We start from the raw sequence: 15,769 nt of genomic DNA on the forward strand, positions 1-15,769 counted from the left end.
TCGGAATCACCCCCTTAGTTCGATGGGAACGTCCAAAAGCCAGTGTCGTTTCTTGCGGCGGGCGAGCCGTGCAACCGCACGGGGCACCCGCCGCGGCACTTCTTGAGCGCTAAATCCCCCCCTCCCCTCTCCTCCCGAGTGCCCAGCTCGGGGGGGGGGGGGGGGGGAAGGTTTCGCAGAATGACGCGTTTGCATCGTGATGTCACGACGCAATCGCGTCATTCCGCGAAACCCCGCCCCCCTGAGCTGGGCACTTGGGAGGAGGGAGAAGGGGGAGCCAAGCCGACCGGTGCCGCGCAGACGAGGGAGAGGCGGCTGAAGAGCGGGAAGAACCGCTTCAAATGTAAGTCAGCCCCTCTCCCTCTCTCCCTACCTCCCCCCCACCACCACCTGCCGTACTGTGTAAAATGGTGACACCTGTCTTCGGAATGTGTAAAATGGGGACTCTTGCCTACCGGAATGTGTAAAATGGGGACGCAGTCTATTGGAATGTGTAAAATGGGGACACTTGCCTGCCGTACTGTGTAAAATGGGGACACTTGCCTGCCGTACTGTGTAAAATGGGGACACTTTCCTGCCGCAATGTGTAAAATGGGGACACTTTTCTGCCGTAATGTGTAAAATGGGGACACTTGCCTGCAATACTGTGTAAAATGGGGTCGCGTGCCTGCTGTAATGTGTAAAATGAGGACTTTTTTTTTTTTTATCCTGTGGTGGCCGTGATGAGATCAGAGGAGGCCACGCCCATCTTAAAGCCACGACCATTTTAACGAGGCCACGCCCCTTGCCGGGAGCACGCATGCATCCGGCGCGCGCATGGTTTTCCTCTTTATATATATATATATGGGGGAGGGGGGCGCATATTTTCTTATATGAATGGGGGGGGGGGGGCGCATTTTTAAATCTCGCACTGGGAGCCAAATTGGCTAGAAACGGCCCTGCCAAAAGCTCCCAGAACAGGTGGAAATATGCTGAGACGCCTGCAAAACCATATGTCCGAATTGATCATCCTCTTTTGCCAGGGTATCAAGCCTGTAGAATTTGACAAACGTGTTTGTCCCTGACCAGGTAGCGGCCCGGCATAGTTGCAAAGCCGAGACACCACGAGCAGCCACCCAGGAAGAACCCACCGACCTAGTAGACTGGGCCTCGATAGATTTAGGAATATGTAAGGCCGCCGAAGCATAGGCCTGTTGAATAGTAAGCCTAATCCAACAGGCAATAGACTGTTTCGAAGCAGGACAACCCTTCTTGTGAGCATCATACAGCACAAAGAGGGAATCCGACTTTCGGACAGCAGCTGTCCTCTTGACATAGATCCTCAGGGGTCGTACCACATTCAGAGACTCAGGAATGGAGGAGGTGGCTGAAGCCGCTGAAACCACAATAAGCTGATTCAGGTGGAAAGCAGAAACCACCTTCAGCAGGAACTGCTGGCGAGTCCTGAGCTCTGCTCTATTCTCATGAAAGACCAAGTAGGGACTCTCGCTAGACAAGGCTCTGAGTACCAAAACACGCTTGGCCAAATCTAAGGCTAACAGCTTAACCGTCTTCCACGTAAAGTACTTATCCTCTACCGACATCAACGGTTTAAACCAAGAGGACTGCAGAAAGGTCAAAACCACATTTAGATCCCAAGGTACTGTGGGAGGCACGAAAGGAGGCTGGATGTGAAGTATATATTGTAAACGTCGATTTACATACAGGACTAAAAGCAACACTTTAAAAACACATTAAATACACTTTAAAATGGAGCCGCTGCGGCCGCTGTGATCAAACCTTAGCCTACGTACTTATGACACCGTTAGCGTACAAAGCGCCGTACCATGTAGGCACTTTGCGTACAAAAGCCGTGCTGGCCGTACAAAGTACACGCAGTGCGTACACACCCAAAGACACGCCGTGAGCACTTTGCAGCTACACGTGTGACTGAAATACACTTATAACCTTTAGCGGGGAAAAGAGACACGACACCAGATTGAATTTAAGATGCTGGGTTCCGACACACCAACATATAATTGCTGAAAGGGGGTTACAATAAACAACAATACAATAGAAAAATGGCTACAGTCAATGGTACATACGTTTTTGGTTTCACCTGCGCTTCCCGGCCGGTCCTCAGTCATCAAGGGAGATGACCTTCAGAGTCTGTGTGTGACCAGGCATGCAGCTGGCTCTTTATACAATAGTCCAAAACCTAACACAATGGAAACTGTAATCTCTTTGTCCATTGGACACAGGGATGGCCATTTACAGTACAGGAGAGGTCATAGGTCGGTTTGAATAGTGGGCGATGTCTGTTCCAGGTGCACTTGCAGATGTTCTCCTCTGGGTTCCCTGCCGCATACCAAGTGTACAGTAAATACAGTTAATATTTATATTCTGCTCCTGCGCATAACTATTCGCAGGAGCGTGCGATCTTCTGCAAACCAACACCGGAATATTTCCCTTAATATACCCTACAGCTGGATACCAAACACCACCTTATAACCTAGTTCTGTCCCCTTCTATCCTGTAAAGGTGAATCCCTTTGTTCTGATACCATTTAAACTAGTGTAACTTGCTGGTGTGGTGCAGGGAGACTATGTGTACATTGTGCACTATTTGGATTAAATATGTAATGTGTTTTTATGGCTTTTCCATGCGACTACAAACACTACCGTAAATACTCATACCACGCGCTAATACGCAGGACCGCGGGAGCGACCATACGCAAATTGCGAATATGTGCACACACGGCAGAGCAAGTACGCGCACGGAGGCCATCTGTGTGTAGTTTGTACGTGATGTGTGTACTGCAATATTTTTCAACTTCGACAGTCCACCCTTTGGCAGTCATCAATAACTGCCACTAACTAATCAATAAACAGAAAAATATGTATACAAAATAAACATATATATATATATATATATATATATATATATACAGAAGCTTGGATGATCGGAGGAGAGTTGCAGGTGGGAAATGTATGACCTAGTGGGATAGTAAAAAGCACGTATGTATGAATCCATGTCTGAGGGGCATATATCATCGTGCCGTATATGTTCTAAATAAGCTTCGAGGTATTGCGAAGTATACATTAAATCATTCTCAACCCGTATTAAGGGTCTGTAACTGGGCAAACAAACACTACCAAGCTTTTTTTCAGCTTCTTATTCCAACAAATGGGGTGCACATTTAGTTGATGATACATGGAGGGGGGAACATATGTGCGTGCTAGTATATGTGGCTATCACCTGTCGACTATGTGTGCCATTAACTGGAGGTTGCAGAGATGAAGATAAGACACATATGTATATATATATATATATATATATATATATATATATATATATATATATAATACATTCACATAAACATTTTGTGTAGGGTTGACGTCTTTTCCGGTTGGATGTATCTGGGCAGAGGAGGAGACAAAGAAAAACGGGTGAAAGAAACAGGCCATGATATTCATTTGCAATCCTTATCCTAACGCTGTCTCTATGGATGGATCATAAATTAAATCTGCTGCTATAACAGCGCCCTCGCTCCTTAGACTCATCAAATTTGTGCTGCGCTTGCGCCGCGTCAGAATTCGAACACACCTAAATATCAAACCAATAATTATGACAACACCTAGGATACACAGGAGAAACTTCCCCACACTCATAATGAAATTTTGAGCCCACTCTCCTAACCCTGAGAACCATTTGCGTGGGTTCAACCATGAGACCCAGCCAGTCAGTTCATTACCCACAGTCGCTAAGGTAAGGTTGTGCGTCCTCCTAAACTCCCACTTCAACTGCAAGATCTCGTCCATCTTCTGATCGATGATCTCCGTGGGGTCGTCAGTGCTGTTCGTAATATATGTACAGCACTTCACACCATATTGAGTTGCCAGAGTAACACAGTACCCACCTGTCACGGCTGTGACGTAATTAAGGACCATCCTGTGCTGGATCAGTTCCTTCTTGTAGGCTTGTAACTCCCTTCCCGTATACCTGAAGGTGTCATCATACATCTCAGTGATATTATCTATCAAGTTCGCTAGCGCATGGATATACCTATAATTTATAGTTCCTCTGGCAGTACGGGTGATGTCTAATGCGAGAAGAAACTGAATCCCGGTGGATTCGTGGATCAAATCAGAGGCTGCGTGCTCTGCCCTATCTATGAGGTGTCTCTTGATGATGTGTTCATAGTGAGTATGAGTATAAGGAGTCTGAGCACTGCGGTGAACGTCTTTCATTTTATCGTGTGTTATGGTCATGACCTCCGGTAGTACTCTCCCAATATAACCAATCCCTCAGAGCTCGGGGCAAGCCACTTGTATGCTTTTCTCCCACATATGAAATAAGCATCATCTGGGAGAACATAGGGGACAAAATGTAACATCACCATATTGCAAACTTTCCAAGTAAAGAAACCAATCCCTAGTTCTCCCATTTGCTCAGTACAAGTATCGGGCTGGATGATATGGGTACAATACCCTGACGATACTTTTCCAACCCACATGGTCTTGCTTCCACGGGTATACCTATACTGAAAATACCTCCCACTGTTGGCTATTTGGTGTACAAGTTCAGAGTCTATGGGTATCTTATCAGCTCTGTGTGAAAAGGTCATTGTCTGGTTATTCCACGTCACTTCCCAATTTCCTGGTTTTCGGTAATTGGAAATATTAAAACACAATAAGGACCTGTCTACATGATACTGGTGGAGCTTCAAACTAGGGGGCCTAGATATATTGAATTTCTTGTCCACCGGTCTCCCACCCCATATTTCGAGTACCTCATCTATTGTTAAAGGGTATGGTACTAATCCTGACTTACTCTGACCTTGAGGTACCTGTGAGCACACCCAACATTCTGTCTGGTTTAAGACCTTACCCACTAATGAGTGGTAATCACTCAACGGATGTCGGTTTCAGCTTCTATGATACCTTCGTCATCTACAACTGCATATCCAGTGCACAAGTCTCCCGATTCCGTCTGTCTGTGGCAACTACCGTCAGTATAGAAGGTAAAGTCTACTCCTTCCAGTGGGTTGTCACTGATGTCAGGTCTCGCAGTGAAAGTCTGATTCAGGTATTCCATACAATCATGCGTATCAGTATCTGCACTAAATCCTCCTTCACCATCATTCTCATCCTCCACCCTTTGTGCCTGTCCAGGCACACTTGGCAAGTAGGTTGCAGGATTTAGTGAGCTGCATCTCTTAATGGTGATGTTTACCGGGGCCATCAGTGATAATTCCCACTTTGTAAACCGAGCAGATGAGAAATGTCTGGTTTGGGCGGCGTTTAATAAGGCTGACACTGCATGAGGTGTATGAATGGTCAGGTCATGTCCTAACACTACGTCCTCGCTTTTACTTACCAGCAAAGCTATCGCTGCAACACTTCACAAGCAAGTGGGGAGAGACCGTGCAACAGTGTCCAACTGTGCACTGTAGTAAGCTACCGGTCTGCTGGTATCACCATGTCTCTGTGTTAAGACAACTGCCGCGCACCCAGCACTTTCAGTACCGTACAATTCGAAGGGCTTCTCATAATCTGGCATACCTAATGCAGGTGCCTGTGATAGACACTGTTTGAGTCTCTCAAACGCCAGTTCGGACTCATCTGTGTGAGAGATCCTTTCCGGTTTGTTCGAAGAGACCATTTCTTGCAATGGTAAAGCCAGTATAGAGAACCCTGGAATCCAGTTTCGACAGTACCCACACATTCCAAGGAAGGTGCGGATCTGTTGCTGAGTTTGTGGCAGAGTCATGTCGTGAATCGCCTGTATCCTATCAGCGGTGAGGTGTCTAAGTCCTTGAGTCAAGCAGTGTCCCAAATATTTTACCCTGGTCCGGCACAACTGCAACTTATCCTTTGAAACCTTGTGTCCTGTATGGGAAAGATGAAACAGAAGCTGTTTCGTGTCTTTCAAGGACGATTCGAGTGAGTCAGAACACAACAATAAGTCATCGACATACTGTATTAGTACTGATCCACTCTCAGGTTGAAAGGATTGTAAACAGTCATGCAAGGCCTGGGAGAAAATACTCGGGCTGTCAATGAAACCTTGGGGAAGACGAGTCCAGGTGTACTGTACTCCCCTGTATGTAAAAGCAAAGAGGTATTGGCTGTCAGGGTGAAGAGGGACAGAAAAGAAAGCAGAACAGAGGTCAATGACAGTGAAGAATTTTGCAGTAGAGGGAATTTGCATGAGGATGACAGCTGGATTGGGCACTACGGGGAATTGGCTCTCAACTATTTTGTTTATCCCCCTTAGATCCTGCACTAGCCTGTAACCCCTCTTCCCACTCTTTTTCACAGGGAAGCTGGGACTATTGGCGGTGCTGGACATCCTGACTAGGATGCCCTGCTGTAACAGCCGCTCTATGACTGGGTACACTCCTAACTCTACCTCTGGCTTCAGAGGATACTGAGGGATTTTTGGAGCTATCCTACCATCTTTTACTTGTACTGCTACTGGAGCTACGTTCGCCATCAATCCAGTGTCCTGTCCATCTTTGGTCCAAAGGGAACCCGGTATTTGCGAGATCATTTCCTCTACCTGCGATGGACACGTGTCTATAACAGTAAAATGCGACATTAGCCTTTGAGGGGTGTCTAGTATATCTTGTACTTCTTGAGCATGGTTCTCAGGTATATCTAAAAAGACACCCTCAGGAGTACAGTATATGACACACCGCATTTTACACAATAGATCTCTGCTGAGTAGATTAGTTGGAGCCGATGCAGCCAGCAGAAAAGAATGTTTGGTTTGCAAGGGCCCTATCGTAATCTCTGCCGGTCTACTCAAAGGGTATTGTCGTACCGTTCCTGTTACTCCCATTGCCAAAATCATTTTTCCCGTGGTCTTTACACCTGATGTGGAATTCAACACTGACCTGGCCGCCCCTGTATCTACAAGAAAAGGTAATGGTACACCAGCTACATCAACCGTGACCTCAGGTTCACTACCAAGGCTAGCAATCAACTTCACTGGCTGCAGACTACAGGTGTGACCCAACCCCTATTGTGTAGTGGGACCTTCCCACAGCGCATTGGCAGCTACAATATGTGAGGGGGATAGCTGAGAGTTTTTTGAGGTCTGCCAGTCCTTCCTAGGTGGATACCTCCGTGTTTCCCCTGTATGTGGTCCCTGTTCCCAATTATGTGTGTTATAGCGTGGTTCATATCCTGGTCCAGGGGGTCGGTATTTATTATGTGTACCTTTATTCATACATTCCCTTGAGTAATGTCCTTCCTTCTGACAATTATAGCATATTACTACACGTGACTTACCATCAGGGTCTGGGGTCTTGGCTGATGTGATTTTGTTGTAAGAACCTGTATACTTACTGTCATCAGCTTATCCCCCTGTGACGCCCTGTGCTTACTGATGTTCCTATCGTGCTCGATAGCGGACTCTCTCAATGCTGCCACCGAGATACCTCTCCAGTTAGGTAGAGAGGTTTGCACTCTTGTTCTCAGTGACTCTTTTAACCCATCCATTAATACTGAAACAGCTACCTCCCTATGGTGTGCATTATCTTTAATGTCCTCAATCCCAGTGTATCTAGCTATTTCCTGTAGTGCCCGATGGAAATATTCGGATGCCGTTTCACCTTCCTTTTGTCTTATGGAGAAGATTTTATTCCATTTGACAACAGTAGGGAAATATACTCCTAATTGCAGATTGGTTTGCCGTACATTCTCCTGAATGTATTCGTCAGTGAGAGGTATCTCTGCGTCTAATTTACAATCTGTTATGAATTTTGTGGTGTCAATATTTGAGGGTAAACACACCCGTAGCACTGTTTGCCAATCTTTATTTGTGGGCTCATGGACGTTACATAACTCTTTAATGAACTTCTGGCATCCGACTAGATCTTTTCTGGGATCGGGAAATTCTGACATAATTAACCTTAACTCTGACCAGGACCAAGGACAATGCATGACAATGTTCCTGATGGGAGTTACTCCCTGAGCGTCAGTCTTCCCATTGGGGACTGCAATCACCCTGACAGGATTTAATTCAATTACATCATTCTGGTTTGACTCTATAATGTGAGGAGCTATTGTTTCTGCATAGTGTATGGTACCGTACTTACCTGTGGATACAACCTCACTTATCCCTCCGCTAGGGGTCCTTGCTACAACCCTTGGTGGTTGGGCCGTGCCCACCTGAGAATCCTGTATGGTGGCTGCTAGAGAGAGTGCCGATATCGTGCTGGGCTCATCTTCCTGCTCACAGTCCTGGGGAAAATTTAAAACGGGATACAGCTGGCAAGGGGATACAGCTGGCAATTTATCAATTACTTTCCTATCCTGTATCAATGCACCATTGCTTGTAGCCACTTTCTCCCCATCAATATATGGTGGTGGTGGTGCGGTCGCCATTGTTTTCCCGCTAGGTTTGGAAACTGCTGTGCGAGCTTGTTCCCTTTGCACATCCCCCTCTTGCTGCCATAGATTTAAACAATCTGTATGTCTAATCCTTTGTTTTCTTGATTTTATCAGACATATTCTTATCCTTAAGTTCTGCAGTACCTCTGGCTCAAAGCTGCACACCCTAGGGAATGATACCCTATCTTTGTCAGTCATACGTACCCATTCGTCACAATAAATTATAGTGTGTGGACCATATTATAAAACTCGTGGACCCCTTGGGCCGCGACTCTTCTGCCTGAACCCTGGATACCATACGTCTCTTAGTTGAGCAACTGGCTCCCATAATTGTGGGTCTTTTCCCACAAACACCAAAATACTCAATATAAGCAGATGGTGAAAGTTCTTAAAGCGCTTTCACCCACTCCCGCCCACGTTGGCCGGTACTACGATACACTGTTGATAGCGAATCGCAATGTACCCAACTTAGGGTCCCTAATTGACCTATATTTACTGGAAGTTTTTAGGAGTGACTTACCTTTTCCAGTAAATATCTGTTATTGGAGATTTTCCAGAGAGAGACCAGCGAAAACTCCCTTATGCACTTGTACACAAATCACGCTTGCGTATGCTCTATACAGCGATAATGATACCGTGATTTTACGCAAAAGCTCGTAAAGGGGTATCAAGTTGCGCTATGTATCGCACCCACAAACATGCGGTCCAATCGCACAGCGTATAGGTACTTGTTACCTATCCGCCCTACGACCACTGGAATCGAATCACAAGCTGCGAAACCTCAGCCGGAGCTTATCAAAAAACTATATGGGTCACCAAGTTCACAATTCCCTACCACGCTCCTGTGTAAGTCTCCTCACGACTTACATATTCCAAAACCTATACTAACGTGAGTCAGCTGCCTCACACTGCCAAACCTCCACTCACTTGGTGTACCAACGACGGGATCCCGAATTCCCGGGGTTCAATACGTTCACTCCTACTTTCACTCACTCAAATACTCTTTGTTTTTCTGTACAGAAAAATTCCACTCGTTCTGATCGGCAGCTTTTCCCCCAGAGGCAATACAGTTTAAACAAAAGTTTTCTACTAATCTGTGTTGAATCCGGATAGTTATGTGCTATTGTAGCATGGCTACTATCCCACCTTTTAATTGAACGAAACTATCGTGTAATTTGTACTTAGTGTCCGCACTCTTACGCACTTTGCGTAAACACGTGACCGTGCGTGTCTTTTACGCTGCATGCGCGGTCCTGTACTTTGTCTGAGCCACGTGTACAAAACGTACGTCCGCAATAAAACAAATCCCACAACCTCTATAAATGTGAGCAATACTAACTATAATCGCTCACAAGCACAATCCCCGCTTGTTCTGTGTAACCCTTTACGGCTGGGCCAGACCTGCATGTTGTGCTTTATACTTACTTCCTTAAATACTTTTATTTCAAATTTATATACAGCAAGAAATACAGCAAGAAATGTATCCGATTTCACACAGATCTAAATGAATCTAGCAATCTAAATCTTGCGGCAACAATGTGAGAGGGTATGCAAAGTATTGGTGCCCTTTGTGCACGCTTTTGGCGCCAAAAAAATTCACCGATTTTTTAAATAGCTTTTTTCCTGTTTTACGGGTTTTATCAGCACCTCTGCAGACCAGACAGCGCAGACGCAATCTAACAGCGCACAAATAGGGTTTTTAGAACATCCACCAACCAGGAAAAGGTTACGTAAGATAACTTTCCACCCTTTGCTGATAGATTAAGTCTGCTATGACCTACTAGGCTGTGAGCATGTGAAAACTGGATCGAGCCCCTAATTGTAAACGTCGATTTACATACAGGACTAAAAGCAACACTTTAAAAACACATTAAATACACTTTAAAATGGAGCCGCTGCAGCCGCTGTGATCAAACCTTAGCCTACGTACTTATGACACCATTAGCATACAAAGCCCCGTACCATGTACGCACTTTGCGTACAAATGCTGCGCTGGCCGTACAAAGCACACGCAGTGCGTACACACCCAAAGACACGCCGTGAGCACTTTGCAGCTACACGTGTGACTGAAATACACTTATAACCTTTAGCGGGGAAAAAAGACACGACACCAGATTGTATTTAAGATGCTGGGTTCCGACACACCAACATATAATTGCTGAAAGGGGGTTACAATAAACAACAATACAATACAATAGAAAAATGGCTACAGTCAATGGTACATACGTTTTTGGTTTCGCCTGCGCTTCCCGGCCAGTCCTCAGTCATCAAGAGAGATGACCTTCAGAGTCTGTGTGTGACCGGGCATGCAGCTGGCTCTTTATACAATAGTCCAAAACCTAACACAATGGAAACTGTAATCTCTTTGTCCATTGGACACAGGGATGGTCATTTACAGTACAGGAGAGGTCATAGGTCGGTTTGAATAGGTGGGCGATGTCTGTTCCAGGTGCACTTGCAGATGTTCTCCTCTGGGTTCCCGCCGCATACCAAGTGTACAGTAAATACAGTTAATATTTATATTCTGCTCCTGCGCATAACTATTCGCAGGAGCGTGCAATCTTCTGCAAACCAACACCGGAATATTTCCCTTAATATACCCTACAGCTGGATACCAAACACCACCTTATAACCTAGTTCTGTCCCCTCCTATCCTGTAAAGGTGAATCCCTTTGTTCTGATACTATTTAAACTAGTATAACTTGCTGGTGTGGTGCAGGGAGACTATGTGTACATTGTGCACTATTTGGATTAAATATGTAATGTGTTTTTATGGCTTTTCCATGCGACTACAAACACTACCGTAAATACTCATACCACGCGCTAATATGCAGTACCGCGGGAGTGACCATACGCAAATTGCGAATATGTGCACGCACGGCAGAGCAAGTATGCACACGGAGGCCATCTGTGAGTAGTTTGTATGTGATGTGTGTACTGCAATATTTTTCGACTTCGACAATATTGAACTATAGACAAACAACGCTTCACCTGCAAACTCTTGATAATAATGATAAGGACCGGTCCTTAGTAAGGACTCACGAAAAAGTCACCTCTGTTGTCAAACAATAATTAGGTGTCCTAATCCATAAAGTAGATGTTAAAGATATTGTAAGATCGTATACAATAATTAGATTGAAGGAAGAAATTAACAGTGATTCTGCTGTCAGTGTTAGGCATGGAGGTTAAACCAGGTATCTATTCTACTAAACTTGGTATTCCCAGGTGGTCTCCCATCCAAGTACTAACCAAGCCCAACATTGTTTAGCTTCCTAGTTCGAATGGTATTAGGCGTCTTCAGTGTGGTATGATAGTAGATTAATATTATTATCGCAACACACTCCCTGGATCATTGATGAGAGATGACTTGAAAACAAGGAAAGTATTTGGAAAGACAAATAGTAGGAAAGAACAAAAGGTGGATCTGCTGCCAATGTCAGGTGGAGGTAGTATGGATATTCCGTGTACTGTCCATTGGTTTAATTCCTCCGGATCACTGGTGAGAGTCCACGAAAAAGGAAGGGGAAGGAAAATAACAATGTGTGTTGATTCAATCACAATGATAGATGTGATAATCCAAAGTGTCCTAGTAGGAACAGAAGTATTCTCTATTGTGCCCAATATATTGACAAGGAATTGTTTAACAGCGTTAGTAGTTCAAAAATACCATGAGAGCAATAAGGTATAGCATCACCCAAAAGTATAACATTTCTTCCTGACATTTAAAGGTTCATTCTGGTATAATCATAGGCATATATATATATATATATATATATATATATATATTTATATACAACATATGACCCAAATTATATTCTGGTGTACTCATAAGCATATATGCATGATATCTGAAACAAAGTAGATTATATTCAAATTGTGCTTAGGTAAACCATTGTATATGTCCCTGATCAGATTGTCATATGCCACAAACAGAGGAATCCCTTATATAGATTGCGAATAGGTGAACACTAAATATAGACAAAATAGGATTTTAATACCTACCGGTAAATCCTTTTCTCTTAGTCCGTAGAGGATGCTGGGGACTCCAAAAGGACCATGGGGTATAGACAGGCTCCGCAGGAGACATGGGCACTTTAAGACTTTAAATGGGTGTGAACTAGCTCCTCCCTCTATGCCCCTCCTCCAGACTCCAGTTATAGAACTGTGCCCAGAGGAGACGGACATTTCGAGGAAAAGGATTTTGGAAACAAGGTGAGCGGTATACCAGCTCACACCTCCAGCATGTCGCAGAACGTGGTATTCAAAAGAACACCAGCTTACGGCATGAATAATATGCAGCAGTATGCTGCCAGAAACGTAACACAACCTGTGTGTAAATATAATCAATAACAGCATAACGCATGCCACCGAACAACGTCAGCCACAGGCTGACTGAAAAGTAACACAGCATGTGTGCAACCATAACAAATTACTGCAGATACAGTACGCACTGGGACGGGTGCCCAGCATCCTCTACGGACTAAGAGAAAAGGATTTACCGGTAGGTATTAAAATCCTATTTTCTCATACGTCCTAGAGGATGCTGGGGACTCCAAAAGGACCATGGGGTTTATACCAAAGCTCCAAACCGGGCGGGAGAGTGCGGATGACTCTGCAGCACCGATTGAGCAGACATGAGGTCCTCATCAGCCAGGGTATCAAACTTGTAGAACTGTGTAAAAGTGTTTGACCCCGACCAAGTAGCTGCTCGGCAAAGCTGTAATGCTGAGACACCTCGGGCAGCCGCCCAAGATGAGCCCACCTTCCTAGTGGAATGGGCTTTCACCGATTTCGGTAACGGCAGTCCAGCCGTAGAATGAGCCTGCTGAATCGTATTACAGAGCCAGCGTGCAATAGTCTGCTTAGAAGCAGGAGGGCCAACCTTGTTGGCCGCGTACAGGACAAACAGCGCCTCTGTTTTCCTAACCTGAGCCGTTCTGGCTACATACATTTTCAAAGCTCTGACCACATCAAGAGACTTGGAATCAGACAAGGCTTCAGTAGCCACAGGCACCACAATAGGTTGGTTCATGTGAAACGAAGAAACCACCTTTGGTAGAAATTGTTGACGAGTTCTCAACTCCGCTTTATCCTCATGGAAAATCAGATAGGGGCTTTTGTGAGACAAAGCCGCCAATTCGGACACCCGCCTTGCGGACGCCAAGGCCAATAGCATGACCACTTTCCAAGTGAGGAAATTCCACTCAACCTTATTGAAAAGTTCAACCAGTGAGACTGCATGAACTGCAATACCATGTTAAAATCCGATGATGCCCCAGGGGCACAACGGAGAATGGATGTTTAACACTCTAGTTACAAAAAATATATATTTTTTTTTAACCTCCGGAAAAGGAGGCCAATTGTGTTTGGAAAAAACTTGACCAGGCTGAAAACTGAACCTTAATCGAGCCCAACTAGAGGCCCACATCCACACCATCTTGCAAGGAAAGAATGGAGAAAACGACCCAACTGGAATTCTTCCTTAGGAACTCTCTTGGATTCACACCAAGACACATACTTTCTCCAATTGGTGGTAATGTTTTAACTTTACTTCTTTCTGCCTGAAGAAGAGTAGGGAATACACTTTCGGGTTGGGATCCGGCGTTCAACCTCTAAGCCATCAATGGAAACCGTGGTACGTCCTGGAACACACACGGCCCCTGCTGTAACAGACCCTCTCGCAAAGGAGAGGTCCGGGATCTTCCTATGAATAATTCCTGAAGATCTGGCCACCAGTCCACCTTGTCCAGTCTGGAACAATGAGGATCACCTGAACCTTTGTTCTTCTCAAGATCTTTTAGCATCTTTGGAAAAAACGGAAGTGGAGGGAACACCTAGGCTGACCGACACACCCACGGTGTCACTAGGGCGTCCCCCTGTATCTTGAGGGACCCACGACCTTGAACAATATTTCCGAAGTTTCTTGACCAGGTGAGACGCCATCTTGACTATTTTTGGAATTCCCCAAACTTGTCACTTCTGTGAACCGCTCGACGAAGACTTCACTCTCCTGTATGGAGAACGTGTCCACTGAGGAAGTCTGCTTCCCAATTGTCCACTCTTGGAACGAACATCGCTGACAGAGCGCATAATTGTTTTCGTCGCCCAGCGGAATTCTTTCTGGCTTCTGCCCTTTTACTTCGGTTCTTGTTTGTAGAAAACCGTTATAAGCGGCCCTTGACTCTAGACCGTTAACGAGGTGATACGCCTCCTAACTAGCCACTCGCCCTTGGTGAGAATTACTCCTCCACCACGGGAGCGATATTCTGGTCATGAAATCATAATTATCCCAGGTGGAAAAACGAACCATCTGTCTAATGTATCCTGCTAACCCTCTGACAAGCAAGCTGGCCACTGAATGGCCTCATAGGCCGCAACCCTCTATTCAAGTAACTGAATGTATTGATGGATTGACACTGTTGCAGGTCTGACCTGACTCTGAATCTGCAGAGCTCTTTCCCCTGGAAGAAAATAATATTGCCCCAGCCGACCACCGCGTTGTTGGGACCCACCGGTATTTTTGCAATATCTGTTGTTGAAGAACAGTCAGGGAGAATGCAACCTTTTGCACCATTTGACTTCATGGTCTCTCCGTCATCTGGAGCGAACCAGTACCGAATACTTCCTTTTCCTACCTCGAAGGAAAAACCTCATACCGCCATCACTCCGGTGACTTGGTAACACCAACCCTGAATCGCAAACCTCAGGTAAGCCTAACACGAAAGAAACCATAATTATACCTCCTTTCTCCTTCTTTAGAGTGGAGAACCCTACCACGAGAGAGTCCCTCTTGGAATTTTGAAATTTCAAATATATGATTCGAAGGGTTTCGAGTCGTCCGGCCTTGGAAGGACGAAAAAGCTTGAAGAACAGCTTCTTCTCTCTTTTTTTTTTTTTTATGACCGGGACAGCAGGACAATGACCTGATCTCGACACAACTCTTGTATTGCGTCACATACTACCTCCCTGTCCGGAGGAGACTCTGTAAGGTCTATTTTCAAAAAATCGTTGATGGTGAAATGTCTGGACAACTGCTATATGTTCCCCTAGGGATTCTATCCTTAACTCACTGGTCTATGTCCCTTTCAGTTTTAGATGCGGGCCCACCGGTGTGGGCTCCCGCAAGATAGACCCATCGTCTTGCTGTGGACTTGGCAGAAAACATAGGATGAATTCTGCTCCTGTGAACCTGAAAACAAGGTAGCTGACCCCTTACCTCCTTTCACCTTCCTTTTCCTACCTCGAAGGAAAAACCTCATACCGCCATCACTCCGGTGACTTGGTAACACCAACCCTGAATCGCAAACCTCAGGTAAGCCTAACATGGAAGAAACCATAATTATACCTCCTTTCTCCTTCTTTAGAGTGGAGAACCCTACCACGAGAGA

At 45.3% G+C, this 15,769-nt stretch overlaps 1 pseudogene; it reads right to left on the reverse strand.

Annotated features, from left to right (window-relative positions):
* Positions 1 to 11,581: 11,581 nt before the first annotated feature.
* LOC134931384 (5S ribosomal RNA) lies at positions 11,582 to 11,700 on the reverse strand (annotated as a pseudogene).
* Between the last annotated feature and the right edge of the window lie 4,069 nt (positions 11,701 to 15,769).

Source organism: Pseudophryne corroboree, chromosome 5, assembly GCF_028390025.1.
Source record: "Pseudophryne corroboree isolate aPseCor3 chromosome 5, aPseCor3.hap2, whole genome shotgun sequence".
NCBI lineage: Eukaryota > Metazoa > Chordata > Amphibia > Anura > Myobatrachidae > Pseudophryne > Pseudophryne corroboree.